Below are 6000 nucleotides of genomic sequence, written 5' to 3' on the forward strand. Positions count from 1 at the left end.
GGGGCCTAAGATTGGAGCTCTGTGATTCATTGGGAGGAGACGCGGAGAAAAACTGAAGGCGTGAGAAAGGCACGGAACCAGACCCTGGAGGCCGGCGCCCTCCTCCGCATCAACATCGGGAGACCACCAGGGGACGACCACGCGGCCCGGGGCAACCTGGGACCCGGCTATTCCCGCCCTGCCGGCCAGTTTCAGGCCATGCCGCACAAACGGGTCACAGCCACGGGAGGAGGTCCCCGACGTCCGTGGCCCCCCAACCTGAGCACCAGCTTGCCCCTTAAGCATCTCGGACGCGTTCCCTCCCGCCCAGGACGCCCACGGGGAACGCGGGCCTTCGGAAAGGCCCTGCCCAGGCGTCTGCCTCGTACACCCTACTGTGCACGCGCCGCCGCGCCCGCTCCAAGGTCGGATCCGCCCCGGCGAGCGCTGAAGTTTGCAAAACGGGGGCTACGGCGGCGGCGCAGAACGCGTGCGCAGAGGAGGCTGCGCTCTGAGTGTCTGGCGACTGCCGCGCGGGGGCCCCCGAGGGGCCTGGAGAAGAGGCGGGAAAGAGGGCAAAGACCGCGGGAAACCGTCTGTGTTGAAAAGTTGAAAGTGAGAAAACGGAATCCCGCTATTCATTAAGAGGAAGCATAAAAAAAAATAAATAAATAAATCCCGGGGCGGGGAACACCGGCAGAGTTTGTTTGTATCCTTGAGTTGTCCAACACAGGTATATTCGTGAATTGTACGAATGTCAGAAAATGGATAGCAGGAATTTAAAAATGTATTCCTTCTGATTGCTGCCTCTGGAGGTGACCACTTTTCACGTGCTACGCCGTTCCTCACGGCTTAATCCACATTTTTTTTAATGCTTATTTTTTTATTTTTGAGAAAGAGAGAGAGAGACAGAGCACGAGGGGAGAGAAGGGCAGAGAGAGAGAGAGGGAGACACAGAATCCAAACAGGAACCAGGGTCTGAGCTGTCAGCACAGTGCCCGACATGGGGCCTGAAGCCATGAAACATGAGATCAAGACCTGAGCAGAAGTCGGACGCTCAACTGACTGCGCCACCCAGGCGCCCCACGACTCAATCCACATTTTTAGGTATAAGTATTAAGAATTCCCAATATATAGTGGAAAATGGGATCATAACGGTGTTTCTTGATTAAAACTCATTGCATCTTATAAATAAATAAAACAAAACTCATTGCATCTTCTTCTCCATTTTCAAAAATTATACTTCTTCCTTGTCATTAACCAGCATCAATACCTTGACCATGACCAGTACCTTGACCAGTTAGAAAATTAAACTGGAAAAAGAACCAATTGAGAACAGTATATAGATATAAAACAAAAGGATTAGTTTAATGAATTCAGAAAATGTACTTGCAAGACATAGGACAAATGTAGCTTAATGTACAAGTTATTAAGAAAAAATGTTGTACCTAAGATGCAAAGGAGCTCAGAACAGGGCCCCCCCCCCCCCCCCACCACCATATGCCACTTTGGCATAAGGATTGTTTTGAGATAAAGGGACAAGAAAGGCCCACTGACGTCCCCTTTTAATCCCGGAAAATAGAAGGTAAAACTCCCATATGAAAAGGGCACCTGGGGGGCTCAGTCAGTTAACCAACCAACTTCAGCTCAGGTCATGATCTCACAGTTCGTGGGTTCGAGCCCCATGTGGGGCTCTGTGCTGACAGCTCAGAGCCTGGAGCCTGCTTTGGATTCTGTGTCTCCCTCTCTCTCTCTCTGCCCCTCCCACACTCACACTCTGTCTCTCTCTGAAAATAATAAACTTAAAAAAAAAAAAAAAAACCCTCCCATAGCAAAGATGCCCTTTCTACACTAGGAGGAAAGAAACATTCTTATCACCAGAGATGAGGAGCCAAAACTAAGAAAAAATTCTGTGCAAGCAAACCTTTTAAAGCAAACTTTTATCTTCCTTTAGTTTCCACATGTATTTTAGTTACTTTTCTAAAATCACCTCTCTTCGTTCAATCTAACATATAAGCACTTAGGTTTTGCTACTTTTTTGGGTCTTCATTTCCTTATGAAGCTTCGTGTATCAGGTAAAACTTACATTAAATAAATTTATAAACTTCTATCCTGGTAATCTGTTTTATATCAATTTAATTCTCAAGCCCAGCCAGAGCTCCTGAGAGAGTAAAGGTAAAATTTTGCCTCTTCTGCATAAACCAAGAATCTGAAAAGATCATCAAGGAAAAAAAAGAAAAATATGGCCAATTTATAAAAATTTATTAAAAATAGAGCCAAAACATTTAGTTAAAAGTGTTCAAACACACTAGTTCTCAAACAAGTTACAAATAAATCAACGAGATACTGTTGTTTCCAACTCTAAGATTTACAGTGATTGAAAGACTGATAACGTAGTATGTGAGCAGGCATGAGAAAAAGAGAGAAAATGTGAACAAAATGGAAGTTGCATATTACATTTTCCTGAAATTAAATGGGAAAAATTTAAATTAAAATCTAAAACCAACGAATATGACAATTTGTTGAAAGAAAAATATACTGATCTGGGGCCAGGTGATAGGGTGGTTCAGTTTGTAAAAATTTATCAAGCTTTATACTCACACTATGTGTACTTTTCAACATTTACATTATACTTCAATAAAAAGTTAAAATACTGGCAAAGAGGCATTCTATGAGAATGCAAGAAAGAAATCCTTCTTATAAGCAGTAATAATATTATGCTTTTAATATAGCCACAGGGACATAGAATTTGATTAATCATAATCATTGATTATGTATCTGATTGATACATGATACACTGAGTACAGAGCCTGCCTGGGATTCTCTCTCTCTGACCCTTGCCTGCTCTCTCTCTCTCTCTCAAAATAAATAAACATGTTTTTAAAATAAAAAAATAAAATAAGTGTTTTTTAAAAATATACTGAGCACCTGGGTGGCTCAATGCATTAAGCGTCTGACGTCGGCTCAGTCATGATCTCAAGGTTTGTGAGTTCGAGCCCCGCTTCGGGCTCTGTGCCGACGGCTCAGGGCCTGGAGCCTGTTTCGGATTCTGTGTCTCCCTCTCTCTGCCTCTCTCTCTCCCTCTCAAAATAATAAATAAACATTAAAAAAATTTTAAATGCATTCAAATTGACCATTTAATCAGTGATGCTTTTCAGAAGGCTATCAGAAAAGTTCAGTAATTTTTCCAAAGTCATACAGAACTTAAGTAGTAAAGCTAATATTCAGAACCTTGTGTCTGGCTCCAGGATCTATATTCATAACCACTTTACTATATTGTCTCCCTAGTGTTACAAATATTTTCCCATAATTATAAAATATTTTATTTGTATCTTTAAATTCCAAGGATTTAAAAAACTTTATTACTGATATGGATGGGATCTGTTTTTATGTGATATATTGTGAGCTAGTTTTATGAGAAAGCTATTAATACTGTAGAAATACATATATATTATTGTAAGAAAGCTATTAATATTGTACATATATTTATTGATAATAAGAGTGTTCAATATATTGATATATGAAAAATAGCTTAGCAAACTATATACCTATCTAGTGAGAACTACAGAACTCCCAGCAAACAAACCCTTGCACCAAGAGACTTGACCAAACTCTTAGCATAGCTTCTGGTAGATAAGACCTGTGTCCTCAGCATGATCCCAGTTCCCCCCTTAAAATGCCTGCCTGGCAAAGGTCAACACTCCTAGGAGAACTTACTAGCCAATACCTGAGACAGGTCCCTAACCTCCCTTTCTTTGAGTATTTACTAAAAAGGGCTTATAATTTTGAATTCTTCCTCTGTCCCTTTGAGATGTGTATGTATCTCCTACAATTCTGGGGTGTCTTTCTTTTTTTTTTCTTAATTTTTTTTAACATTTATTTATTTTTTGAGAGACAGAGAGAGACAGAGCACAAGTGGGGTAGGGGCAGAGAGAGAAGGAGACACAGAATCTGAGGCAGCTCCAGGCTCCAAGCTGGTCAGCACAGAGCCTGATGTGGGGCTCGAACCCACGAACCGTGAGATCATGACCTGAACTGAGGTCGGCTGCTTAACCGACTGAGCCACCCAGGTGCCCCTGGGGTGTCTTTCTTAAGGATCTAAAAGCCATTTCTTGGGGCACCTGGGTGGCTCAGTTGGTTAATTGACTTCAGCTCAGGTCATGATCTCACAGTTTGTGGGTTCGAGCCCCTCTTTGGACCCTGTGCTGACAGCTCAGAGCCTGGAGTCTGCTTTGGATTCTGTGTCTCCCTCTTTCTCTGCCCCTCCCCTGCTTGTGCTCGCTCTCTCTATCAAAAATAAATTACTAAACATTAAAAAAAAGAAAAAAGTAATGATATTGACATATTAAAACAAATCAAATAAAAGCCATTTCTTTGAAATGTCATCTTCAGGAAGCTTAGGGCCTCTGTCTTCCAGTCTCTGTGGAAGGACAGAATTCTAACTTTGATAACTGCCAGCTCTCAGACACAGCTGGCCTGACAAATTGTAATTTTTCACTTCCCTGCTCTACTTGAGCCCTTCCTGCTCCTCCCGGCTCGGCTTGGCCCCAAGATCCAATTACTCTCCTTGCATTTAAGTTTTCCAATTGAGTGGCTACAGTTCCCCCTGTAAGGTGTGGCCGACAGAGAAGAACGATCATGGAGCCCTTCAAGGATACTGGGGCCTCTCTTACAACCGTATTTCCCAAAGTATTGGTGAAAGGTTATCTTACGGCCCCTCTGCCTAGTGTGGGTAAATAGATCTTAAATGACAAACACTCTCTAACATCCAAATCTCCCTAAGCTTTTGAATCCCTTGCTCTACAGTAAACCATGGGAAGTTGGGCTTTCCCAGTTCTTTCCCGGTAGGCCACCTTTTGGTCCGTGGTTCAGCCACCAACCAACCAACCAACCAACCAACCAAATTGTTAGAGGGCTAACTCCTTGAGTTACAGATGCAACTCAGAAGCAATTAGATGTAGAATCTCTGTTTTTTGGGCCCATATCTAAAAATTCTACCTGACACAAATTTATGATCCCTCCACCGTTATTCCACACCCTTAGTTTTCATTCCCACACACGTTCCCTTGATTTCCGCTTGTGTAATTTAGAAAACTCAAACAGTTCTCTGTTCATCTGTTGAGATGACATTTTGTCATCTTGCCTTTAGGAGCCTGCTGACATGTGAGTCTAATTATGAGTCTAAAAGCAGAGAGGTGGGTCCTGAGGAGAGTCAGCTTGTCTCGCATGGCAACGGCCTCAGGGAAGGCCATCACAATTTCCTTAGGCAATGCTGTTAATTCCCTCAGAGGTGGATACCACTGGGGGTGGGGATGCCACTGCCCCTGCCACTTCCTCTAGAGGAGAAAAGACCTCTACCACTGGCAAAGAAGACTCATCCGAATTTAGGATCTCAGTGATAGCATTTTCATCAAGGTCTTCCCACACATCCCATCCCAACTTACAGGATCCCATTCTTTCCCTCTCAGTGCCCTCAGTTTGACAGAAGACGCCCTGTGAGGCTGGGAGTTCAATTTGTGTTGTAACTCAGCCAATCACAGGATGAGGTTTTGTATTTGATTTTTTGGCAATTTTAGCCCTGTATCTACAGGAGATAAGGGTCTCCCACAGGGCACACATGGAAGGTCTCGGGTCATTTATGTGATGTGTGAGCTGGGAAATCAAATTCCTGAGCTCCCCCTTTTCTCCCACCACTTTGTCAAGCAACATTAGGAACAGCCAACCAACATCACCATGGTCCTTAATTTTCCAAAAATGTTTGGAAGTATCATATGCAGGATCACTTAGCTCCTTGCTTCCTCTAGGTGACTGAGTACCAAAAACCAGTGTTTTGCATATCTACTAAACAGTTCACCCCATAGGCTATCTGCTCCCTTTACTACTGGAAATATAGTCCTTAGTGAATTTAAATCTAATCATACCCAGGTACCCGCCCCCCTCCTTAAAAATCTTTTAAGATCACACAAACATATATGGGTAACAAAACAAAACTTTCCTAGGGGCGCCTGAATGGCTCAGTTG

The sequence above is a fragment of the Felis catus genome, chromosome E2, assembly GCF_018350175.1.
Source record: "Felis catus isolate Fca126 chromosome E2, F.catus_Fca126_mat1.0, whole genome shotgun sequence".
Taxonomy (NCBI): domain Eukaryota; kingdom Metazoa; phylum Chordata; class Mammalia; order Carnivora; family Felidae; genus Felis; species Felis catus.